Below are 27,759 nucleotides of genomic sequence, written 5' to 3'. Positions count from 1 at the left end.
ACATTGGAGACAGACTTATGCCCTCAGCTTCAAAGGTCCATTTTCTCTCCTCTACACCACACCATTCTGTGAACGTTTGCTTTCAACTCATGTCGGAGCATGGATTCAGGGAAGACCCTCTGGTGTAGGTTTTGTCTGTAGGAATTTTAGGAAGATTTGGATGGAATTTGTTAACCAAAATCTAGAGGTCATAATGGAATCCACTTGACCAATGTGTTCCTTCCTGAATGTGACAAAATTCTTAAACTATGGTGAGACAAGTTAGCTCAGAGCTGGAGCCTTTATTTATTCATCATTACTCTATTATTATTTTCTTTGATGTTGAGGATGAATGCCTCAAATTCTCAGAGCTCTTTGCACACAGTGAATCAAGAGAAAAACTCATTTTAAAATGGAGCTATTTCTCCTCTACTGGAAATTAAGTTTCAAGGCTGTACTATTTTTCTCATATGGTTCCTAAGGTAACTTAAAGTTTTCCCCTCTAGCCACTCCGCTTCAACAATGTTTCCTGTCAAGCTCTTCACTCTCCAGTGCCATCAATCTTTTCTGTTGTCCCTGTAGGATGGTGTGGATTGCCAAGCATCTGACCAGAAGGAAATCCCTCCACCAACTCTTGTGTTTCTTGTGTCTTTTTCCTTACACTCAATGATTACAATTTTGACTGCTGCTTGCCTTGTCACATTGTAAACTCTTTTTGACATCTTTATATTTATTTCTCTTTAAAAAATTAATTAAATGAATTGGTGGACTGAGTATTTGCTGCAGGTCATTTACCCTTGCTTTTATTATCCTGATTCTGGCTTCTGCCAAAATTGAGTTGACTTTAAGCTGTCAATTTTAATGATCTGATAGGAAACATTTAACTAATGATATTCCATCTCCTTTACTAATGAGGAACATAGCATGTTTATTTAATAAAGAAGTGCTTATACAAAGACAAGTAGCTGCAAAACTTCTTTTACATGGGGCAGATGGCAGAAAAGAAGGTCAATTTAAAGGGCCTTGTAATAGCCTGGTAAGATTTTATAGTCTGTTTGGAAAGACTCATGTTCCAGGAAACAGAGAAATTGTCATCACAGTTGTTAAAATAGTTTTAAATAACAGGAAACATCATTTTATATATTATCTTATTAAAAATCTCATGTTAGCAAACACTTGTTGGGAAAATGCTGCTGCTACTGCTGCTAAGTCACTTCAGTCGTGTCCGACTCTGCGACCCCATAGACCACAGCCCACCAGGCTCCGCCGTCTCTGGGATTCTCCAGGAAAGAACACTGGAGTGGGTTGCCGTTTCCTTCTCCAGTGCATGAAAGTGAAAAGTGAAAGTGAAGTCGCTCAGTGGTGTCCGACTCTTAGCAACCCCATGGACTGCAGCCTACCAGGCTCCTCCGTCCATGGGATTTTCCAGGCAGGAGTGAATGAATAAGCTTAAATTTTTTTCTACTATCTATCTTCAGCAAATACATTTTAGGTATTCAACAAATAGTTTGAATGATATATTTTAAAATTTCCCCTTCTGCTTGTCCTCAGAATATGGGTCAGGAATTCATCTGCCTTCCCACACATCCATAAGAAAAAGGAAATGACAGATACAGAAAAAAACTGAGGTTCACTATACATGATTTTTCCTGAAAGAGGGCACAGCAACCCACTCCAGTATTCTTGCTTGGAGAATCCCATGGACAGAAGGCCCTGGCGAGCTACAGTCCATAGGACCACAAAGAGTCAGACATGCTTCAAGTGACTGAGCACGCACCTATGTGATTTTTAGTAGATTAAAGTCAAACTCTTTAAGAGTTTGCACATACAGGAAAGTACACCGAGAGAACAATATAATTTTCTGTTATATAATCTGAGTCACTCTTCAAGGAGACATGTGGTCAGCTTTTATCCCTTTTCTATGAAGCAAAATTCAAAAGTGAACGGGGGGGAAATGTGATGCTAACAGGCTGGTGACGGTTTCCTCGGAGTCTACCCACCTCTTTCATTATTTCACACCCTCTTGGTTCATCCAGTCTTTTGTAGGATCCAAAACTGCTTAAGGGATTTCATCTCCTGGATTATTAGGGGCATGGGAAAACCTACCGACCACTTGTTGAGCATCAGAAGGTATAAAATAATAGAATGCGTGAGAAGAAAGGGCCCATGGATATCATCGGGGGGCTGGCCCTAGAAATGAGTCCTACGTTTCTCCTCATCACACAGGGTTAGGCCTGGAGGAGCCTTGCATGATGCAAGGGTTCTGGGGGCCATATGCCCCCTCTGCAGTGCAGATCGAATTAGAGTATATATATAGATAACAAAACAACTTTGTTTGAAAATCATTATTTAATTAAAGAAGCTGCTTATAACTGTTGTTTGTCATCTAACAAATACGTGGATGGTATAGTAATGTAGAAGTCCATTGACTTTTCTCTCATTTTAAGAATGCATTTCTTTTAAGTAATAACATATGAGGTAGCTGTGAGCAGAGGTGATGGTTAAGAGTGTGGGAACCAGTGTCAGTCTGTCAGGGAAGGAATTCTATATTAATAACGTCCTAGCTATATGAACTTGGACAAGTTATTTTACTTCTCTTGCCCTCCACTTCTCTGTTTAATGAGGATAATAACATCTACCCCACCAGGTCATTGTGAGGCTTCCATGAATAATTAGAATTAAAACTTTTAGATGAGTTCCTGGTACATAAAACCCAGAAGTAATACAAAGTTAATAAATGTTAGTCGTGTATCATTCTATAGCTTAAAGCAGTCTCTGACACTCACCTGTTAGTTGAGTGAGAGATTGAGATTTGAGAGATTGGCTCTTTCTTTTAGATACTCAGTCTAATCAAGCTTGTGAAGAAGACCCCTCCTTGCTCCATCATCCACAGCACTTTCTCTAGGTACTGTGCTGTGCTTAGTCACTCAGCCGTGTCCGACTCTTTGTGACCCCAGGGACTGTAGCCCGCAAGGCTCCCCTGTCCTGTGGGCTCCCCTGGAGTGAGTTGCCATAACCTCCTCCAGGGAACCTTCCTAACCCAGGGAACGAACCCAGGTCTCCCACATTGCAGGTGGATTCTTTACCATCTGAGGCATCAGGGAAGCCCATTCTATAAGTAGTTAAGTATTTAAGTACAAATGCATGGTAATATTTTGGCTATGATATGAGATTTGAGTGGCAATTTCATCTCAAGAATGATCGGCAGTCACTTTGCTGCTTTTAACTGTCACTTGCTGATTCTGTCCTGGACTCTTCCTTTCTTCCCCTTCACAGCCACATTCTCAGCCAGACCTTTCTTCTTGCCCTCAAATCCCCAGACACACATTACTTGAGTGCACTTCTTGACACGTCTGGGACTGTGTCCGTTAAGAGCCAGAGACATGGGCACACATAATTCGAGGGTCACAGTAATAAAGAGAAGGCTTATTTGCTCATGGAATCCATTCAAAGGGCTTCAGAGCCTATCCACCCAGGCCGTCACATTGTTAGACCACATTAAACACAGGCCTCTGCAATATTGACGTGTTTCGTAACTTCAGAAATAACAAAAGCCTCAACTGCTTCCAGGCTTTTAATTTCCTTTGGTAACCATTGTTAACTGACTCTTCAATGTAAAATTAAAAGCTAACCCTCAATCCACTAACCCTTCTAAGCCCTCCCCCTCCCTCTCATTCCTCCTCCAACACCCACTTGAAAAATAACCCAGTCTCCCCTTTGCCTCATTGCTGAGTGGAGAGGACTCATTCTCCTCCTGAGCAGATTATCTCAGCATGGAGTGATCTCCCCCTGTGGTCAGCCTGCACACCAGGCCTGCCCACAGCCTTGGCCACGTCTGGAGCGGGTGGGAATCTTCCAGCAGGGGAATACTTTGAATCCCCTGAATTGTCCCGATGTATCACCATCGCCAGATGCACCTGGGGATAGTCAGGGACCCTGGCAAGGAGGGCGCCAGCAGTCCCCTCTCTGAAGGAGTCTGGGTGCGTGCCTGCTACGTCACTTCAGACGTGTCCGACTCTTTGTGAACCCCATGGACTGTATGTAGCCCGCCAGGCTCCTCTGTCCATGGGATTCTCCAGACTGGGAAGCCCTTATTTCTGGGAATAAAAATTAAAAGGAAAGCAGTAATAATTTTTCCTTTAAAGTGCTTAATTCAGGTTCATAAGAACTAACTGTACTATAAATGCAACACAAATACTGTAAATCAAAAATGAGAGAATAGAAATCATGTACAGGCCAAAGTACAGTTTCTTAAAATTTGCTTGGGTTTTTCACCTCCCTCTGAGTTCTTTTTCCCATTGAACCCGTGTGCTTCCCCATTTCTCCCCCAAAATGTTCTCACACTGTCTTCTCTGTATCCACGGCCCTCAGTGGAGTTTCTCAGTCTCTTGGTGGATCTGTGCAAGTAGTGTTCATTCTCTTTGACCCCAGAGCTTTCTGGATTCATTTTCTATTAAAGTTGACCTACCCCAGACCTCTCAGGTTGCTGCTGAGGTGACTGGCTATTCATAAAATCTAAACTGTATTAGGAAGTTAAGAACCATGAACTTAAGAAGCTAACCCAATGAGAGGCACTTGAATTTTTTCTGAGAAATCACAGAGATGAAATATTACACTCTAATCTATAGAAGAATTCCAGGAAAGCAGAGAGACTAGTGAGTAAAAGACTAAATAAATACATCACCCACCAAAAAAATGGACCTTTTGAGAGACAGTGTGGCAAGTAGAGTGAGTCCAGGCAGAAGATAGATGCCAGGCATTTCAGAAAGGGAGGGAGTGGGGAGGGCGAAGGCTACGGATATTCATTGAATTTTCATATAGAATTTTTAGATTTGGTAAAAGTGCAAATGAAGTGTTATATTTTGTATTATCACAAAAAAAATGCAATTATACAAAATTTCTTAAGAAATTTAGTGATTCTTAGCATTAGGAGTTTCTGTATGCCCATGTAGATGAGAGGATGAGTATCTCAGAATCTTGAAGGATTAACTACTTATGTTTCTGCGTTAGTGTGTGCCGTGTGCCATGTGCTTAGTCATGTCTGACTCTTTGGGACCCCATGGACTGGAACCAGCCAGGCTCCTCTGTCCATGGAAATCTCCAGGAAAGAATACTGGAGTGGGTTGCCATTTCCTGCTCCAGGGGATCTTCCTGACCGAGGGATGGAAACCAAGTCTCCTGTGTCTCCTGCATTGCAGGTGGATTCTTTATCTACTGAGGTTATAACAAAACAAAAAATAGAGGAAAATGCATAAGCTTTGAAGTCAGGCTGATTTTCTTCTTTTTACATTTTAAGTTTTGTTGTTTTTTTTTTTTTAATATATATGTGTATCTATTCTTTTACAAATTCTTTTCCCATTTAGGTTATTACAGAATATTGAGCAGAGTTCCCTTTGCTATACAGTAGGTCCTTGTTGGTTATTTATTTTAAATATGGCAGTGTGTACATGTCTATCCCAAACTCCTAATCTATCCTTCTCCTCCCCCACATCCTTCCCCACTGGTAACCATAAGTTCATTCCCTAAGTCTGTGAGTCTAATTCTGTTTTGCAAATAAATTCATTTGTATCATTTTTTTTTTAAGATTCAAGTAGACTGAATGTGAACATCTGACTCATTGAAAAAGACCCTGATGCTGCAAAAATTGAAGGCAGGAGAGAAGAGGGTGAGAGAGGATGAGATGGTTGAATGGCGTCACTGACTCAATGGACATGAACTTGGGCAGACTCCAGGAGATGGTGAGGGACAGGGAAGCCTGGCATGCTGCAGTCCTTGGGGTGGTGAAGAGTTGGACACAACTTGGAGATTGAACAATAACAAGACTGAAAATAGAACCTTTGCTCAGTTCTTAGTAAGCTATGTGATCTTATATAGACCTTTCATGTGCCTGAATCTCCTTCCTGATTCCTGTTGATTTTCGTTTGTATCTTGTAAGATTGTTGACGTATTGCTTGTGAAGGGACTAGTGCAATGCTTTACTTATAGCAAACAGTCAATAAGCAACGGCTCTTATTATCATTTGCTTCAAGACAAAACCCTGCATTATCGTTTAATGGCCCTTGGACCTTGTTAGGAAGTCCTGGAGCTACTCAAAAGTTCTGATTTTGCTTTGGAATCCTGAAAGCATGATAAAATGACAATCTGCACAGTTATTGTATGCCATTTTAAAATTCATCTTCATAACCGCCACTGAACCAAGCACAGTGCTCGGTGCTTAGCAGGTATTCAGTAAATACTTGCCAAGTTGATAAATCTGACAACTAGAAAGATTCACGTGGGGTCCAGGGTAACTCTGTCCATGTAGTCAGAATCCTGCCCTCCCCCCACCATCCAGCCTCAAACCAATGTGGTATTCTTGAGTGTCAGCAGTAAAAGTTATGGGGGGACATCAGGTTCCTATTTTCAGTGGAGAAATACATTTGCATGCATGTGTATGTGTAAAACTAAAATGTTCTGGCATAAAGCAAATAACCAAGGGGCAAACTATGAGGAGGTTATTTATTTATTACAAGTTATGGATGAGTTCTCAGGGCTCCCTCATAGTTCAACCATGTGTGAGAGCCATGAAACAAAAGGATCTTAATGAACATGTGCAAATAACAGCGTTCATCTTGGTCAGTCCATGAGATAGACCTCCAGTCCCCTTAAATAGCCATACTAGGGGTGAGAGGTGACTTCTGAGATGCCTATGTCTTCTGTTACTGCCGAGCACCATGGGGCTGACCCTCATATTTGAATATTAAATTGGTAAAGGCAGAATCTACACAATACCAATGGTATTAGTCATGTCTGCTGGGGCATCCAATACCAGATGTCACTTTTCTGATCTTTCAGGCTGGGCCTTCACTGTTTTTGGCACGTCAGAGTTCGCATCTGAGTACAATTTAAGTTGTAACAATGTAATCAGCATGCCTAACTATTTTTTTTCTTTTCTTTTTTTTTGCCTTCCTCTTCTGCCATTTTGGGAGCTGAAGCTATGAAGTCCCTCTGCCTATTGATCTGGGAAGTTAGAGATGATTTCCTAGGCTCCCTTCCCCCCATCTTTTTTGAGGGAATGTGAGAACCTGCTTTCTGCTGCCTCGCAAGTATTCATTTGCAAGATTTACAGCAAGCTTGCAAATAACCATTCTCCAATGGAAAGTAATAATTTATGTTGGGTGAGCAGAAAAGAGTTCTGATCCCACTCGTTTTCCCACCTGTGCACGTCCCGGGAGGGAGGCACTGGTCAAAAAAAAAAAAAAAAATGTGTCCTGGTGAACTTTTTGTACTTATTTTCAAGGTTGACAAAGTATGATAGTTGAGAATTCACCCATCTGCCATACCTCTTAAACTGAGCCTAATTTACAGGTAAGAAAGAGGCATAAATCCAGGTCTCCCTCATAGTTTGTAACCATTAAACAATAAGACTGAAAGGAATGTTATCAAGCCCAGAAGTTTTAAGTTTGGTCTGTGGACTGAGCTCCAAAAAGACCCTTGGATAATTTTCACGTGCAATCAGTTCTAATGCAAACGTCATTTTCTTTGCATATGGTACACTGTGACATTTGCTAAAGTTACATCTCTTCTTTTAGATTTTGAACTTCCTGGGAACGCACATTATGGTTTTATGTCATCATTTTGTACCGTGCTGGTACAAGTTATGACCAGAATGAAACCTGTGTTGAACTATAATGATATTACTTATTTGTGCTTTTGCCACTTCTGCTACCCTGGTTTTCAAATTCACATCTACTGTCCCATTCCAGTTTCTATGTTTAAGAGTCTGTTTTTTTCCATCACCATGCATCTTAGCAGTTCCTGTTCTAGCACACTGTTTGAAACTCCCTGTGTATCAGCAAAATACAAATTGCATTTTCAAGCTGGGTACTGTGAGGAATACTTACACAAAGGTGTGAACAGAGCATAGGAAACCATGACAGAAAGTGTAATATCCTAGAGTTAGTAACAGCAGAATATTATTACCATCCCATGGGATGAAGAAAGGAGCATCTTCCTGAATAAGGGGACAGAGAAGATAATATTGAAGGGCTTCCTGATTGGAGTTCTGATATTTAAGGAACTCATCGTTAGATCAATTCAGCAGGGAGGCAGGTAGGGGAATAAATATCCCAATTTCTTCCTATTGACTGAAACGAACAGAAGCCAAAGGACAAGGGGACACAGCAGGGTGGGAAAAGTGGAGAAAGGTACAAGTGGAAGCTACTGACATAACTTCTCAACATCTCCCACCTCCTCAAATAGCTTCAGTGGAATTCTGCTTCCAGTTAAGATGTGGAAGGATATGAAAGGTTTGTGCTGCACCAAATGAGAAATCAAGGGACAAGACAAAAATTCCTACTAATGAGGAGCTCTGGACACCAAGAAATCTAAAACTGCTAAAGCTGAGTCAAAACTTCAGAGAGATGGGTGAGCAAAGAACGGAAGAATGCTGAGATAAGAAACAGTTAAAGAAGCAATACTACCACAGAATGATGCTCTTTGTTCAAATGAGAAGTCTGATAAACTATTCCTAATCCTTTGGGCTGACCTACTGGGTTTGAATTTTCAGAAGCTCCAAATTCAGAGATCATTCTACCAAGTAACAATCTCTCAGACTAGCAGTCTTGGTGATCTTGCAGTGCTACAGTTTTGAAGTCTTGTGGTCTGAAAAACTTCTGGTCTCACAAGCCCAACAGTTTCAGGTTCTGCAAACATATTTTCAAGGTCTGAGAGTCTCACTGTCTTGCAGTTTCATGATGTGTCATATTTGATATCTAATAGTCTTGAGGTCGGGGCTTCTCTGTGGCTCAGCTGGTAAAGAATCCACCTGCAATGCGGGAGACCTGGGTTCAATCCCTGGTTTGGGAAGATACTCTGCAGAAGGGAATGGCTACCCACTCCAGTATTCTGGCCTGGAGAATTTCATGGACTGTGTAGTCCATGGGGTCGCAAAGAGTCGGACACGACTGAGCAACTTTCACTCAGTCTTGAAATCTCTATCTTCAGGTCTAAGAATGTATCCATTTTGCAGTTTGGAGGTCAAGCAGACTCAAGATTCTGCAGACTTTCTGTGGGACAATATTTGACCTCAGTGTGCAGTCCTAGGGAGAAAGGCTTGAAATCACACTCAAAGCATCCAATGCTAGAGGGAAAATGAGTCTAACTGAATCTGCAATCAAAACCCTACCTGATTAAATGTCTGGTAAGATCAACAACAGTCATTCCAATGGCTGTGGAAAAAGCTAGAGTTGGAATGAAAAACAAAGAGATAGCATGCTAGATTTGTGATGCTTGAATTCCAAGATGTTGTTTGAGGGATTAAAGTCACAACCCTGTCCCAAAGTAGCTAAGTTCAGTTCAGTCGCTCAGTCATGTCTGACTCTTTGCAACCCCATGAATCGCAGCACTTCAAACCTCCCTGTACATCACCAACTACTGGAGTCTACCCAAACCCATGTCCATTGAGTCGGTGATGCCATCCAACCATCTCATCCTCTGTCGTCCCCTTCTCCTCCTGCCCTCAATCTTTCCCAGCATCAAGGTCTTTTCAAATGAGTTAGCTCTTTGCATCAGGTGGCCAAAGTATTGGAGTTTCAGCTTCAACATCAGTCCTTCCAATGAACAACCAGGGCTGATCTCCTTTAGGATGGACTCCTTGGATCTCCTTGCAGTCCAAGGGACTTTCAAGAGTCTTCTCCAACACCACAGTTCAAAAGCATCAATTCTTTGGCACTCAGCTTTCTTTATGGTCCAACTCTCACATCCATGCATGACTCCTGGAAAAACCATAGCCTAGACTAGACGGACCTTTGTTGCTTTTTAATATGCTGTCTAGCTTGCTCATAACTTTCCTTCCAAGGAGTAAGCGTCTTTTAATTTCATGACTGTAATCACCATCTGCAGTGATTTTGGAACCCCCCAAAATAAAGTCAGCCACTGTTTCCCCATCTATTTTCTATGAAGTGATGGGACCAGATGCCATGATCTTAGTTTTTTGAATGTTGAATTTTAAGCCAACTTTTTCACTCTCCACTTTCACTTTCATCAAGAGGCTCTTTACTTCTTCTTCACTTTCTGCCATAAGGGTAAATCCCTTATGTAAATCCCAAAGTAGCTAAATCCATGGTTAAATCAGCCTTTCTACCCACTGTCTAACATAGGGAACAGGGTTCCTTATTGGGAAAATATGTGTGATTTATAATATAATTTGATATCATATGATATAACCTAATATGTATGTATAGGTATATGATATAGAGAGGATGGGGCTTCCCAGGTGGTGCAGTGGTAAGGAATTTGTTTGCCCATACAGGAAATGCAAGAGCCAAGGTTTGGATTCTGGGTCGAGAAGATCCCCTGAAGTAGGAAATGGCAAGCCACTCCAGTATTCTTACCTGAAACATCCCATGGACAGAGGAGCCTGGTGGGCTATAGTCCATGGGGTTGCAGAGTCAGACATGACTGAGCGACTGAGCACACACACACACAGGTGTGTAATATCTTTTTAAAGTGTACTACAATATCTACTCTTCCTTTAGATACACTATCCAACATACAATATTACAAAACATGCAAAAAAGTTTGAAAATATGACTTGTAAGCAAGAAAAAAAGTCAGAAGAAACTCTAAATAAACTAAGTGTGAGTATAGTCACTAAAGGAATTTATAACAACTATAACAAATGTTTTAAAGTATCTACAGGAAAGGACGAATATAATGGTAAAAAGATAAGTAATTGGGGATATTAGAAAGTTTTTAGAGAAAAATATAACCAAATAGATATGCTAGAATGAGAAATATGATATCTAATATATAAAATTTGCTGGTTGGGACTAACAGAGAATTGAACAAAACAGAAGAATGGATGACTTCATAGAAGCAAGTCAGTTGAAATCATGCAATGAGGAAGTCATGCAATCTCCAGGGGGGAGGGAGGACTTTTAATGACTTGTGTGCGTGTGTGCTAGGCCCCCTCAGTCATGTCCGACTCTTTGTGACCCCGTGGACTGTAGCCCACTAGGCTCCTCTGTCCATGGGATTCTCCAGGCAAGAATACTGAGTGGATTGCCATGCCCTCCTCCAGGGGATCTTCCCAACCCAGGGATCAAACCCGTGTCTCTTATGTTTCCTGTGTTGGCAGGCAGCATCTTTACCACTAACACCACCTGGGAAGTCCCTTCAATGAGATGTTGAACAGTATTAAAAAGTCCCAGAAAAAGATAAGAGCGAACAGACCAGAAAAACTGAAGAATTAATGGCATAAAATCCACAGATCCAAGATGCTCAGTGAAACTCAAGCAGGATTATTACCAAGGAAACACTTCTAAGCACAAATTTGTCAAATTGTTATAAATCAGACATACAATCTCAAAAGCAGCCAGAAGTCATATTACATAAAAAAAAACAATGACAAAAATAATGGCAACCCTTTCATCATAAATAACAGAAGTTTGACAAAAATAGAATAACATATTTATGGAGACAAAAAAAGTGTCAATTATATTCAGTGAAAAATATTTTTCAAAAATGAAAGTAAATTAAAGGCATTCTTACATAAGCAAAGGCTGAGAGGCTTTTCTACCAGTAATCTCACACTACAAGGTATGCTATGGGGAGTTTTCAGGTAAAAGAAAATAGTACCAGAAGGAAATTAGAATGTAGAGGAAGCAATGAAGATCAGTGGTAATAGTAATATATGAGGAAATATAAAACTATTTTTTTCTTTTCTTAATTTTTTAAAGATCAACTATAAAGTAAAATAATAGTGATACATTGTGAATTTTTTACTTCATATAGAGGTAAATATATAATAAAGATAGAATAAGAGGGCAGGAAAGAAGGTAAACAGAGTAATAAGGTTCTTGCATTAAATATAAACAATATAATTGATGTGAGGCAAATTGTGAATAAGGTAAGAATGCACACTGTAATTCCTAAAGTAGTCACTAAAAATGAGATCATGAAGTATAGTTTCAAAGGCAATAGAAAAGATAGAATGTAATAATACTAGAAAATACTCAATAAATACAAAATAAGACAGAAAAAAATCACAAAGAACAAAGGGCATAAATAGAAAACAAATGGCAACGTGCTAACCTTTGTTACACATTAAGCATAAATGGATTAACATTCCAATTAGAGATAGAAGTTTTCAAGCTAGTTAAAGAAGGAAAAAAAACAAAGCACAAGTTGTAAGTAAAAGGTTAAAAACAATGTCATAAAACACTAAGAATAAGCAAGTTACTGATTATGTTAAAATCTAGCAAAGTAATCTCAAGAGATGTATATAACAGAGATTAAGAGGACCATTTTTATTGATAAAAGATAGCAAAAAGCTAATATCTTTGTAGATTATGGGTAAAAGATAGTCACAAAAATTTTATAATATTAAAATAGTACTTAATAAAATATGAAACAAAAAATGAGTTAAAGGGGAAAATAGAGGCTTTAGCATAGTCTTTCAATAATTAGTAATTCATGTAGACAAAAACAAAATCAGCATGGGTATAAATTGACCATTATCAAATATGATGATCTAATAGATATTTATAGAAGTCTATATCTAACAAGTGCAGAATACACAGTCTTTTCAAGCGTGTAGAAAATATTCACTAAACAGGTTACATGCTGGACCATAAAACTGGTGTCAATAATTTTAAAGAAATGAAATCACACAGAGTAGGTTCTTTGACAATAAATGATTAGATAAAAATCAATGATAATATAAGCCTCAAATATTTGCAAGCTAACTAGTACACTTCTAAATAATTCATAGATCAAAAAAATTCAGGGAAAATTGTAAAATATTTTTAACTCAATGGTAATTAACACACAACATATCAAAATTTGTGTGGTGGAACCAAACTAGAAATTTATAACATTATAAGGGCTTATATTAGAAAAGAAGTAAGGATTAAATCAATGAGCTAAGTTTCCACTTTTAAAAAGTCACAATAATAATGATAGAAGAAAAGAAAAAAAAAAAGCAAAAATCCTAGCTAACTTTTCCAAAACAGAGAGAACACAAATGACCAATATTAAAAATAACAATGTATATATCACAACAGGTCCTAGAGACATTAAAAGCATAACAGGACATTTTTATCAACTTTATGCTAATAAATACACTAATTTGGAAAAATGGACAATTTTTAAATATTAATTTATTTATTTTTAATTGAAGGATAATTGTTTTACAATATTGTATTGGTTTCTGCCATACATTAACACGAATCAGCCATAGGTATACACATGTCCCCTACCTCTTGAACCTCCCTCCCACCTCCCACCACATTTCACACCTCTAGGTTGTCAGAGAGTCCCATATTGAGCTTCCTGAGTCATACAGCAAATTCCCACTTGCTATCTAGTTTACTGATCCTGAAGCTAAAACTACAGTACTTTGGCCACCTAATGTGAGATGCTGGGACTGATTGAAGGCAGGAGGAGAAAGGGAGGACAGAGGACAAGATAGACGTGCTGGGACTGATTGAAGGCAGGAGGAGAAAGGGAGGACAGAGGACAAGATAGACGTGACTCAATGGACGTTGAGTTTGAGCAAGCTCCAGGAGATGAAGGACAGAGAAGCCTGGCATGCCACAGTCCATGTGGTCTCAAAGAGTTGGACACAACTGAGTGATTGAACAACAGCAATGTAGTTTACCTACAGTAGTATACATGTTTCCATGCTACTCTCTTCATTCATCCCACCCTCTCCTTCCCCGCCCTGTGTCCACAATCTGTTCTCTATGTCCGTGTTTCCATTGCTGCCCTGCAAATAGTTCATCAGTACCATCTTTTTAGATTCCATGTATATGTGTTAGTATACGATATTTCTTTTACTCTTTCTGACTTACTTTACTCTGTATAGTAGGCTCTAGGACCATCCACCTCACTAGAACTGACTCCAATGCACTTCTTTTTTATGGCTGAGTAGTATTCAAAAATGGACAATTATTTGAAAACACAACCCACCAAAATTGACACATAAAGAAACAGAAAATTTAGATAGATCTTAATATATTAAAGGCATCTATTTAATAACTAAAATTCTTCCCACCAAGGAATATTCCAACTGAAGATAGATTCATTCACTGATGAAATCTGTCAGAAAATTTTATTGTGGTAAAATGTATATAACACAAATTTACCATTTTTGTCATTTTTATGGGCAAAGTTCAGTGGCTTTAAGTACATTCACATTTTTATACAACCATTACCACAATTTGTCTCCAGAACTTTTTCCACCTTCCCAAACAGAAACTCTGTACTCACTAAATAATAACTTCCTACTGCCCCTCTTTAGGATTCCCTTGTAGCCCAGTCAGTAAAGAACCTGCCTGCAATGCAGGAGACCTGGGTTCAATTCCTGGGTTGGGACTGTCCCCTGGAGAAAGAAGTGGCAACCCACTTTCCAGCCCTTGGCAACTATACTTTTGGTTTATGAATTAAACTGCTCTAAGTACCTCTTAAAAATGCAATCATAGAGGATTTGTAATTTTATGACTGCTTTATTTCACTTAGCATGATGTCTTCAACATTCATATATGTTATAGAATGTATCTGGATTTCTTTCTTAATTTTTTTTCCCACACTGTGCAGCTTGCAGGATCTTAGTTACTGACCAGGGATTGAACCTGAGCTCTGGTAGTGAAAGTGCCCAGTCATAACCACTGGATCACCAGGGAATTCCCTGAATTTCCTTCTTTTTTTAAGGCTAAATAATATTTCAATGCTATATGAACATGAGGGCTTCCCTGATGGCTCAGTGGGTAAAGAATTTTCCTGCAATGCAGAAGACACAGGAGATATGGATTCAGTCCCTGGGTTGGGAAGATCCCCTGGAGGAGGAAATGGTAACCCACTCCAGTACTCTTGCCTGGAAAATTCCATGAACAGAGGAGTCTGGTGGGTTACAGTCTAAAGGGTTGCAAAGAGTTGGACATGACTGAGCATGAGTGTGGACGGTCTGACTATGAACATGGATATGCAAATATCTGTTTGAGTCCCTGCTTTCAATTATTTTTAGTATAAGCCTAGAAGTCAAATTGCTGGATCAGTAATACATAGATGTCAATGACTTAAAGAAGAGACTTAGTAATTATGAATAGAATGTCTCATATAATGCTATTTACATTTAAAAATTTTCTTTTTACATTGATTTTTGAAACATTTTTCCAAGGAATATTTTTTATTTTATCAAAGTAGTTAAATAGCTTGCTATAGTTTTCAAAGTCCTTCCTTGCTTTAAAACCATAAAGCATTGCTAAGAGAAATTAAGCAATATTTAACTAATTAGAAAGATATACCATAGTGATGAAATAAAAGACAATATTTTTAAGAGATTGATTCTTGATTTAACGCACTTCTTACCAAAATCCTAGCGTCTTTGATAGAAACTGATACACTAATGACAAAGTTCATATAGAAATTCAAAGGACTTAGATTAGACAATGCAACTTTGTAAAAGAAGAACAGAGTCTATAACATCTGATTTCAAGACTTGTTATAGAACCAACTAATTAAATAGCATGGTATTGGCATAGGAATAGACAAATAGATCAGTGAAACAGGATTAAAAATTCTAAAAATAAAATTGTACACAGTTAAGTGATTTTTTAAAATGCACCAAGCTAATTCAATGTGGAAATAGTCTTTTCAGCAAATGGTGCTAGAATAACTCAACATTTGTTTTAAAAAGGACCTTTTTCTTCTCTTTCTCATTTTTCACAAAAGCTAACTAGAAACCTATTGTAGACCTAAGTCTGTAAAACTTCTAGAAGAAAACATAGACAAGAATCTTTGTGAAGATTACCTTCCAGACCTTGGAACAGGAAAAGTTTTCTTAGGACATCAAAAAGAAAAAAGAAAAAAATTATAAATTGGATTTCATAAAAATTAAAAATTTGTTTTTCAAAAGAGATTCTTAAAATGAAAAAGACACATAATAAGAGAAAATAATCATGATGTACATATCTGCAAAAGATCTTACATCTAGAACATATTAAAAATATCCTACAGCTCACTAACAAAAAGATAATCCGATTTTTTTAATGAGGAAAAGATTCAAATGAGACTTCAAACATACAGACATTCACAGATACACACATACATAGACACACACATACATACAAGTTGCTCAACATTAGTCCCTGTCCATCACCTACTCCCGGAGTCCACCCAAACCCATGTCCATTGAGTCAGTGATGCCATCCAACCATCTCATCCTCTGTCATCCCCTTCTCCTCCTGCCTTCAATCTTTCTTATACAGTTAAACAAAAACCCATCCTATGACTTAGCAATTTCACTGCTAGGTGTTTATTTATAATAGCCAAATCTGGAATCATTCAGCAGGTGGAAACAAATTTTGATCCATTCACATAAGGAATGCTACTCAGCAATACAATTCTATTAACTACTGATAGGCTTAACAACATGGATGAATCTCAGAAATATCATGTGGAGAGAAGTCACACATGATAGTGCATACCATATGATTACATATGACATTCTACAACAGGAACAACTAAGCTATGATGATAGAAGTCAAATTAACAAGTAGAGGGTGGCTCAGTGGTAAAGACTCTATCTGCCAATGCAAGAGACACAAATTCGATCCCTGGGCTGGGATTGAATGCCGCAGGATGACTAAGCCCATGAGCCACAACTATTGGGCCTGCGCTCTAAAGCCTGGGAGCCACAACTGCTGAAGGCTGAACACCCTAGAGCCCGTCCTCCCCAACAAGAGAAGCCACTGCAATAAGCTCAGGCAGAGCAGCTAGAGAGTAGCCCCCGGCTGGCCACAACTAGAGAAAAACCCGAGCAGCAAGGAAGACCCAGAACAGCCAAAATTAAGTAAACAAAATTAGAAAGAAAAAAAAAGTAAAGAGTACTGACCACAGAGTGACATGAGGAAAACTTCTGGGCTGCCGTTTCCTTCTCCAGGAGATCTTCCCGACCCAGGTATCAAACCCATGTGTCCTGTGTCTCCTGCATTAGCAGGTGGATTCTTTATCACTGAGCCACCAGGGAAGCCCTATGATGACAGAAGTCAAATTTATAAGTAGAGGGATACTGACTACAAAGTGATATGAGGGAAACTTCTGGATTGGTGGAACTGGTCCTTATCCTTAGTGGGAGTGGTAGTCACATAGCGTTTACTTTGAACCATAATTTAAAATCCTTACATTTAAAGAAATATAATTTGTAACTCAACAAAGCTGATTTTTTTTTTCAAATGGTTCTATCTTCTTTCACTGAAGGAAAGCATTTAATCTACAGATTGGACCAGAATGAAGACTAGTATTTTCCACTGTTGTCCTTCCAGGAAGTGGCATGAGAAGATGCATCAATCCATCTTCTTTTTTTCCTGTTAATTCAGGTGTGCCAATGTCCTTAGAAAGAGTCCTAAAGCCTTCTTGATGTAGAAGGCATTGTGGTTCCAAGGCAAAGTGAGCTCTCTGGGGTGTCTTGTGATTCCCTGTGGCATGTATGCCAATATGCTTTTATAGTTTTTGTTACACTGATTTTAATCAGGTATAGCGATTTAGCATTCATCTCATTAAAGGGGACATCATCACAATAGCTATCTAACTAAAATTGTGCTTTTTTTTCCATAGTAAGTTTAGCAACCTTTTTGCTTACTGTTTTTACAATGATGAGCCCTTATGGTAGAGATTCACTATTCTGCATGTTGCTTGTTATTGATAAACAGCAGAATTTTAGCTTGTAATCAGCCTCAGTCCATCCTGTTGCTTTCAGGCAGAATTGCCTCAAGTCATTCCAGATTGGTTAGTTAGGAATCCACCTGCCAATGCAGGAGCCACAGGTTCTATGTCTGGGTCAAAAGGATCCTCTGGAGGAGGAAATGGCAACCCATTCCAGTATTCTTGCCTGGAAGATTCCACGGACAGAGGAGCCTTGTGGGCTAGTTCTTGGGTCAAAAAGAGTCTGACACAACTGAGTGACTGAGCACAATGACAATGACATTCCAGATTGATTAAATCTAGATCCCACTTTTTAATTTTAATTTTTATTTTTAATGTATTATAATTATTTTATTTATTTTTAATTAAAGTATGGTTGATGTACAATATCATATAAGCTACAGGTATACAATATAGCGATTCACAATTTTTAAAAGTTATATTCCACTTATAGTTATTATAAAATATTGACTATAGTTCTTGTATATCCTTGTTGTGTTGTATCCTTGTAGCTTATTTTATACATAAAACTTTGTACCCCTCTATCAATCCCCTACCCCTATATTGTTCCTCCCTCCTCCTCTCTCCCCAGTGGTAATCACTAGTTTGTTCTCTATAACTGTCTGATTTCCTGTTATTTCACTAGTTTGTTATATTTTTTAGACTCCATATATATGTGATATAGTATTTGTCTTTCTCTGACTTATTTTGCTTAGCAGGTCCATCCATGTTGCTGCAAATGGCAAAATTTCATTCTGTTCATGGCTGAATAGTATTCCATTCCACATCTTCTTTATCCATTTATCTGTTGATGGCACAGGTTGCTTCCATACTTTGGCAATTATAAATAATTCTGCAATGAATATTGGAATGCACATATATTTTTGAATTAGTATTTTGGGTTGGTTTTTTTTTTTTGGATATATACTCTGTAGTGGAACTGCTGGATCTTAGGGTAATTCTATTGTTAGTTTTTTGAGAAGCCTTCATACTGTGAAGGTTTTCCACAGTGGCTGCACAAATTTCCATTTTTACCAAGAGTTTCCTTTTCCCTACATCCTCTCCATCACTTGTTATGTGTGTTCTTTTTGATGATAGCCATTTTGACATGTACCAGGTGATATCTCATTGCCATTTTGATTTGCATTTCCCTGATAATTAGTGATGCTGAGCATCTTTTAATGTGCCTGTTCTAGAACTGTCCATTCAGATTTTCTGCCCATTTTTTAATTGGGCTTTTTTTCTGATGTTGAGTTGTATGAGCAGTTCACATTTTGGATGTGAACCCTTTATTGGTCATATCATTTGAAAATATTTTTTTCCCATTCAGTACATTTTCTTTTCATTTTGTCAACAGATTCTTTGTTGTACCATTATCCCATTTTTAAGCATTTACAAGGAACAAAATTTTCATCTCCAAACATAGAATTACAATTGTTGCAGCTCTTATTTCAAGAAAACTCTTCTTTCAGTTCAGTTCAGTTCAGTCGTTCAGTCGCTCAGTAGTGTCCGACTCTTTGCAACCCCATGAATTGCAGCACGCCAGGCCTCTCTGTCCATCACCAACTCCTGGAGTCTACCCAAACCCATGTCCATCGAGTCAGTGATGCCATCCAACCGTCTCATCCTCTGTCGTCCCCTTCTCCTCCTGCCCCCAATCCTACCCAGCATTAGGGTCTTTTCCAATGAGTTCACTCTTCTTTGCTCTAAGTAAAATCCTTTGTTCCGTGATTTAGTCCAGGAAGCAAGGCAAAAGATTGGTCAGGTAGGCACTGGTAATCAGCACCCTGGAAGTGATAAGTAGCCAATTTACATAATAGGAGTGGCAGACCAAGAATAGCAAAGAGAGGAAGGTGATTTTATTATTCAGGATAAGTGAGTTTACACTATGGCAGCTAGCAATCTAAAAAACTCAGTGAATGAAACAGCAAAAGTTTGCATCTCACACTGCATTTCTGTTGAATATTGGTGGGGGTTAGGACACGTGGACTCTGCTCCAAGTCATCCTTACACAGGAATCAAGAAAATGAATGAATTCCAATATCTGAACTAGTCTCACTTCCAATCACTAGCCCTGAGAGGGAGCAGTAAATTCCAAAACTCTCAGGGTAGAGGAGGAAAGAATATTGGTGAATAAGAAGAGTGTCAACTATATTCTTGGCCACATGATTGCTAAAACTACAAAAATTTTGGAAGTCCTCTGAGGACTGAATTTATCTGCAAGTAGCAAAACTTCATCTCTTTGGGAAGCAACTGGGCTGAAGGACAATTCCTGAGCTCCAATCTCAAGATTGGCAATAACAGAAAAACTAGAGGACTGGACAGAAACTTGGAAATGGAAAAATTACATCTCTAGCCTAGCAAACTGTGGTGAAAGAAACAAGTGTTACTTGGGTTTTTACCAGCAGAAATTGGGTGGTTAATATCAGAGCATCCATGAGAGAAGCTTGACAGCCCAAAGGCCAGTCTTGAAGCACTGTGTCCTGAAGCAACTGATAGGGAGAACCCCCTAAGTTGTATCTGATGGGTACCTCGAGGTGGAAAATGAAACCTCTAAAATTCTTTGTGCTTCAAGTTGGTGTAGCATGGAAGAGGGGATGTGCTGTGCTTCGTCACTCAGTCATGTCTGACTCTTTGCAACCAGCCATCCATGCTTCTCTGTCCATGGGGATTCTCCAAACAAGAATACTGGAGTGCCAAGCCCTCCTCCAGGTGTTCTTCCCAACCCAGGGATCGAACCCAGGTCTCCCACATTGCAAGCAGATTCTTTACCATCTGAGCCACCTGGGAAGCCTGGAAGGGGATAGTAAACCAATACAAATGGAGAGTCCGAATGTGAGGAGGAAGCTAAAAAGAAAGAGCAGAGATAATGAACTGGATTTGGTAATCCTTAAGATCTAGTGTCTTAGAATCTATTTGTTGGAGGAGGAGAAAAAAGGAAATGAATACATTAAAAAAAAAAAGACCACAAACATTTATTTACCTTAAACAAATAAGCACGTGACTGCTAAACTGTATATAAATGTTCTAGATTGAATGCCTGGAAGATTAACTTCCAGAAACGATTTCATGGAGAAGGTTTCCAGCTAGGAAAATTTCCCCTGGCTGTGTGTCTGACATAGTCCACCACAAAGACATTTTCCAGCTGCCCAGAAGCATGACTGATGTGATAGGAGTGTGGCTCCAGAAACTACATGTACACAAGAGGGTGCCTTCAATATCAAACAAGGGAAATGAACATTAGGACATTTGCTTCAGTTCACCTCCAAACCTGGAAGACCCTTAGATAGTTTGAGATTAGTACCTGAGATATAAGTAGAAGAAAGGGCTTCTGATTCATTCTGGGAAGCGTGTTTTGAGTAGTGCTTTAGCTCATAATAAGTAGATAAGAAGGTCTGGACAATGTAATGTATGGCTATGGCTTCCAATTTTCTCTCTCCCTGAAACTTGCAAATCCAAGTCTGATCCTAGACTCCTTTTTCAGACTTTCCGCTGCACACTGATTTCCTCTATATCCATGCTCTACAGACACTTCAAATCAACACATCCCAAAAGAACTTAGCATATTTCCCCCTAAACCTGTTCTTTCTCCTGCTCTACTTTGAAAAGTATCTCAGCCACTCAAATCAGCAGTCTCTGACCCCTTTCTGCCTCCTGTTTCTTCTAAACAACCCAAATCCTGTCAGTCACCAAGACCTAATAATTCTAACATTCTAATAGCTTTCAATGGGTCCTCTCCATTCACACTGCTTCAGAAGCCTCAACATTGCCAAAACAGTGTTATTGTACTTGTTCTCTTACCTCTATTCTCTCCCCACACTCCTCCACTTCTGTTGCAACTAGAGGCTTCTTTCTAGAATGTAACCCTATCAAGTTAATCCTCTTAAGATGTTATTCTAAGGACAAACTCCAAACTGCTTAGCTGGACCTTCCCTATCTAGTCTCTGCTAATCTTTCCAACCCTAGTTCTCAGCTCAGAGTCCCAGTACCCTGCTTTCACAACTTTCACTCTCATAAGTGAATGCTGCTTTTTAAAATTTTTATTTTCTTTCTTTCTTTTCTTTCTCACACATACCTTCCTGAGCAATGCTTTGTCTCAGGAAAGCAGGCTGATGTGTCTCCCACGTTATGGTGAAACTAGCAAACCCTTTTTATGATTATAGAATACCATGTTTATCTACCTCTTTGCCTATATGTATCTGAATACTTGGCTGCCCTGGTGACTCAGAGTTAAAGAGTCCTCCTGAGGATATAGGAGATGCAGGTTCAATCCCTGGGTCAGGAAGATCCCTTGGAGAAGGAAATGGCAACCCACTCCAGTATTCTTGCCTGGGAAATCCTATGGACAGAGAAGCCCGGCGGACTATAGTCCATGGGGTGGCAAAAGAATCAGACACGGACTAGAGGCTAAACAACAACAACAATCTGGATACTTCTGTTATTCAATGTTAGACTCTAAAGATCATAGGTCAATTTTTCACAACTCTGTCTATTTTTTCTAGTCTATTAGTTAGAGACAATAATGCAGATGCAAAAAATAAAAAATATATATATAGGTGCAAAGCAATTGGTAAATTTTGAATCACCAGTTTCTGTCTAGAGACTTCACTCCTAGATTCTTTACACTACAATGATAAATAATCTTAAAATACAAATTAGGGAAAGCCCATTTTTACCAAAAATATGATGAGATTTAAATATATTTGAAACTCATTGGAAAGAATAGTCTATATATTTTTCCCTGAAATCTATTTCAGGCTGATCAACTTTTCTCTTTAGCTATAGTCTACAAAACAAACCCAGTCACCTGCTCTGCAAATGCCAATCAAAAGAAAAATCATGTGAAAGAATAGAGGTAGACTTATACAGGGCCATCATTACTGAAAATTCAACACAAGCTTCTTTTTTTAATTATAGGCCAATAAAATGACATATATGAGGACAATAGGTTAATTTTTTTAAATTAAAATGAAATCTCAAAGCCTGGTAATACTCATGATCAAAAAAAAAAGAGAAATAATTGTATGCTGGGCTTAATCCTTTAACATAGAAAACAAGATATTTAGCTTTAGGTAGAGTAAATTTAGTTATTATCAAATACATAAGATACTAAAAAGAACCCCAACTTTGAAGATATCAGTTCTAGATTTTATTATGTTTTATACAAATTAACATGTCCCCTAATTACAAAAGGAAACCCTAAGAAAGACAAGATCAGCAGGATCAGTCTCTACATTAAGAACATGTAATTTTTCTACTTCATCTGCTGCACAGTTCTACATAAGACTGAATATTTTATTTTTTGCTGTAGAGGATTATGACCAGGACCATAATCAACACTAACTAGAATTAAGCATAATTAGTAAACAGGTAACAATTATTTTTATCAGTAGAAAATTGTGGTTCTAGGAGTCAGGAATACAGAAATGAAGTGCAAGCAATTTGCTGAGTTAAAAATTTAAAAGATTGAGGCATGACAATGTTTGGCATTCATTTCACTGACTGCCTCCTTCACCCACTTGCCTCTTAGTTAAGAGTAACATAGGTGATGGAGAGGGGCAGCAGAGTGTGAGGTGGAGTCATTGTGGCCAGAAAACCAACTCTGAACACTGCAGCCAAGCTGAGCAGGGGCTTTTGAACCAATCAGCATGAGTCCCTCAAGGATGAAAAAGCAAAAACTGTTAATTCTCAAAGTTTAGATGTCCTGGAAGGCTTTAATTCAATCCAGTGTTTGGTCTTCATCTGTTCCTGTTAAACACGGCAACATCCACATATCAGAATTAATTAACAGTTGTTGAGTGTAATTTCTAGGGAATTGCATGGTCTAAGGTGCCATGCTTTGCAGAAAAGAAATGTGATATATTGCCCATGACAGCTTATATCATAAAAGTCAGACTCACTGGTTGCATTGTGCTTACAAATATTTTGATTGCAATTATTTGAATTCAATAAAATGTAATGAGGTGCTCTTAGCCTCTGGGCAAAACTGACATAGAATTTAATTTGTGCTAGTCAGCTGAAGGCACAAAATGTTCCTGGGGAAAATTCTACTGTGTCATAAAAACATGGAATTCTTACTGACAGGTCCTTGGAAATTCTGTGCATAAGCTTCCTATACAAGTGAGAGAGAGGGCGTGCTGATAACCACAAACACTACTGGAACTGAAGTAGGATATTCACTTACTTGACAGAGTAAGCTAAACTGTTTCTCCACCATAGTTTCCTCCCTAAAGGTCAATATTTTCATTTTGCAACTTCTAGCTACAATCACTGACAAATAAAGCAAAATAGAGGGGGTGTCTTTTAAAGGAAATTTGGTGGAAAACAGACTGTTCGAAATTAATTTTAAATTACCTCTTGGTTTTTCATACATGACCTCCCATAGTCATAAGAACCAGAGGCAGAGGTGACTCTCTCAGTAACTGGGACGGATTTTTTTTTTCCCCCTTAAGAGTCAGGATTATGTGACCTTATAAATTGGTCTCATTACAGAGCTACTGACAGACAGACATATTGGTGGCTGCCAGTAGGCATATGGGCTGAAATTTGGAGGAGGGGCGAACAGATGGAGTGGGGAAACGGAGTGATGGACGGGCCCCTCACACAAGGCCCAGCTGGTAGGGAGCAGGTCATGTCTGTTACTGCTAAACTGAGAAAGATAAGAGTGTCAGCAGTTGGGAAGGTGACTCCATCAATCAGTCTCTTCATTATAGAAAGAATGAGCCTTGTCGTCTGATGGTGGGAGCAGGGAGCTGGTCCTCCCACACCCCACAGGTGGCAACTCTGAAGGGGCTTGTCTTTCACGTTGCAGGAGGAAGAAAGATGTACCTTCCCAAGTTACCTTTAGTTGTTGTGGGACCTTCAGAGAAAACTCGAGTGACGACTCAATATCTTAAAGTTCATTTTCAAGTGTTTTAATTTTGAGTAAACTATTACATGAATGTTACACTTGATAATGTAAGAAAGCGACATTACAAAGGGGTTTCCAGGTGAACCCCAGGCTCTCTTCTGCCTCAGTGGCAAAGTCCAAAGCAAATGGGGTGGAAAATGGGAGGCTTTGTAAGTGCTTCTGGAACATGAGCTGTATAGTGATTGGGTCTTGTTCATCTCTAATCCCCAGGTGCCTAAAACAGAGAGGTGCAGTACACACTTATTAAATGCATTAAGTCAAAAGTATAGGAAATGTTTCAAAGTGATTTTTAGCATCCAAGCAAATGTATTTTCTGACTCTTCCTCTGACATCAATTTTACTTTACCGACTTTTCTGCTGTTTGAACCTAGGTTTTACAGGTTGAACTCTTAGGTAAGAAGCAGCAGCAAATGGAACATTTGAGACTAGATGGAGAATCCCGTGGACAGAGGAGCCTGGCAGGCTACAGTCCATAGGGTCACAAAGAAACGGGTAAGACTGAAGCGGCTTGGCACATATGCACGCACATAGTTAATACACTCTAGTAGTTAAGAGCTGCACTAACGTTTCCTACTTTGGTGAGGACATGATGAAATTTTGGGAAAGGAATGCTTCTTTTATTCTGGGGAATATATCCTTATATCATACATGCTGCTGAGAGATTGTCGCATCTGCTTCAGTTTCCTTAAAGGCAGAATAAAATTTTATTTATAATACTCAGTACAGTATCTTGAAAATATTGATATTTAGTAAATGTTGAACCAGTGAGTTTAAATGATTGCTTTCTAGTCACAAAGTTTTTCAGTAAAGAGCAATTTCCATGAACAAACTTGGCTTTTTTATATATTTCAGGGTGAAAAATGCCCATATTCCAGGACAAGGAATGTGAGCCAAAGATCATTTTATTTAAAATTTTCTGATCTATAGTATTATTTATTTCAAGGGAAATACATTTATTCTCCTAAATAATACCATTACTTACTAAAAATTTGGGCACATGGAAATTGGAATAGTTTTGGGAGTTAGAATAGCAAATAATTGAATCCAAAAAAGCTGGACTTAATAATTATTTATTAATATAGATCAATCTATGAAGAAGGTGGACATTACTAACAGCATTTGAAAGTTATTAACTTGATCAAATAGGCTAAATATCTGAGATTCTATTTTATATTCTCTTTCATCATCCAATTGGAGATTAATAATATATGTCACTACAGTACAAGAAAATTATATACTTTTTGAGATTTCTGAGCAAATTTACTTTTTAAAATGTATATGACTTTAAAAATCTCAAGGTCTCTCTAAAGGAGTACTATTACATACTAATACAATGTTTTCTACTTACTTAATTTGTACAAACTAAAAGACAACTGTTTATAAAATTAGAACCGATTTTGAATAATTAGAAATGAGTGTGTTAAATTTGAAAATGTTCTTCTATTTAAAGTGTTCAGCAGCTGACCCTTGTGTGATAAGACTCACTTCAGGGATCCCACTGGACTCTGAGGAAGGACACACTGCTGACCTCAGTAACTGGATTAGATAGTAGTTTCCTAATTGATAATGTAGGGTTTGAACTAACAAATGAGTCTTGTTTGGAGGGAGCCTTGCTGTGGAACATGTCAGGGGAGGAGACGAAGTAAGTGAGTGCTTGGGCTCTAGACTGAGAAGGACTTGACTCTGAACCCAGTCCTGAAGCCTTAGGTGAGTTAATTCGCTTATAATTCCTCCTCGTGAGAGTTTGTGTTGACATGAAAACAGATAATGCATGTGAAGCACCTACCACAGTGTCTGGAACAGGGTTAGCACTTATGGATAGTAATGGTTTTATTTCTGCTGTCACTGCTAGCTTTGCTAACATTGCAGTTTGGTTCCTAAATACCCTAAGGACATTTAGTGTTTTTAATTCTAATTCTCCAAAAGCTGCCTGTAAAGGAAATCCCGTCTTTAGAGGAATTTCAGTCTTTCTTCCTGTCTTGCTTTTTGTTGCATTTCCCCTCTCTCCCTCCTTCTTTTCATCCCTCCTTCCTTCCTTCTCCCTTTCTTTTCTTTTCCCTGTTTATGTAGTCAACAGATTCTTAGCTACTACATGAGAACCCAAAACCTTATGCAGGTAGGACATTTAAGAATAAATTGTCCATGTCTGTAAACAGGACGATTTGTACTATCTGTTTTACCCTGTAAGGGGAAAAATACTTTCTAATTATGAGAGAAAATGCTCAATATTATGATAGTTCTGTCTCCTGTAAATATAGATGAGACTTTGAATTCCTGAGTGTGTTTTTCATTCAGTAACATTGATCATAGTATTAAAACAGCACGATAGATTAAAGGTATGCCCTCTTCTAGGTTTCCTAGTGATCTGCAGGACCTCCACTTTCTTGGCTATCCTAAAATGTAAATATACAATCCTTTTCTCTGAATGCATTTGCTTCCCCCATTGTGTGAGATACTCATATGCCAGCATTCTTTAAAATAAGCTTGCTGCCATTTATCTTGAGAATGTATGCCAACTCTCTAACGAGCAATCTCTCCCCACTCCCAATTTGTTCACAACCACTTTGATTTCTCTTGATCCTAAAACAATATGGAAGTAAAAATTGAAGTATTTCTATATGTGTATGCTGTATTGGTGATTTGAAACTTCAGGTACTGAGAACTGACTGTGAAGGAGAGAGCCAGCCACAATCTGGATTATTTTTCAAATGCTTTGGGTTTGGCAAAAACTAAAATGCTTGTTGCCAAGCCCCTTTCCTCCTAATTTTTAAAAATCATGTGTGTTTCAAGGGAAATTTAATCCACATGTTTCTGATTCATTTGCACTTAAGTTGTCAAACTGTTTTGTAATCATAAGTCTCTATCTTTCTCCACAGAAAGTTGAGTTTTTCCAAGTGTGCATAAACAATCACCTCTCAGAAGAATGAGCTGAATTTTAAATTCAGAAATCAAGGATGGGCAAAACTGTGTGTACCTCACCTGCTCTTGGGAGAGGAAAAGATTTTTGAAGTTTTGACTCTGCATCAAATCTTTTGATGTAGACTTTAACTCACCCTTGGAAATATGAGATTCTTCCCTCCAAGAAAAAGTTTTTAGAGTTTAAAATATACTGTAGAAGGTGCTAAATGACCAATGATTCAGGACGATTCTAATTCTTTAAAATTACAAGTAAACATGACTGTGAA

General features: G+C 38.5%; 1 long non-coding RNA gene across 2 annotated transcripts; it reads left to right on the top strand.

Annotated features, from left to right (window-relative positions):
• The first annotated feature begins 225 nt into the window (after positions 1-225).
• On the top strand, positions 226-27,759 carry LOC145521680 (uncharacterized). 2 transcript variants are annotated; one of them, XR_014065582.1, is made up of 6 exons: positions 226-461; positions 5,564-5,717; positions 24,946-25,066; positions 26,025-26,281; positions 26,927-26,974; positions 27,451-27,759. It is a non-coding gene; the product is annotated as an uncharacterized LOC145521680 (long non-coding RNA). The 2 variants fall into 2 exon arrangements; XR_014065581.1 differs by lacking the exon at positions 26,927-26,974.

This window comes from Giraffa tippelskirchi, chromosome 9 (assembly GCF_054371585.1).
Source record: "Giraffa tippelskirchi isolate mGirTip1 chromosome 9, T2T-mGirTip1v1.2.pri, whole genome shotgun sequence".
In the NCBI taxonomy this organism is placed as follows: domain Eukaryota; kingdom Metazoa; phylum Chordata; class Mammalia; order Artiodactyla; family Giraffidae; genus Giraffa; species Giraffa tippelskirchi.
This window is presented reverse-complemented; position numbering and strand designations above follow the sequence as displayed.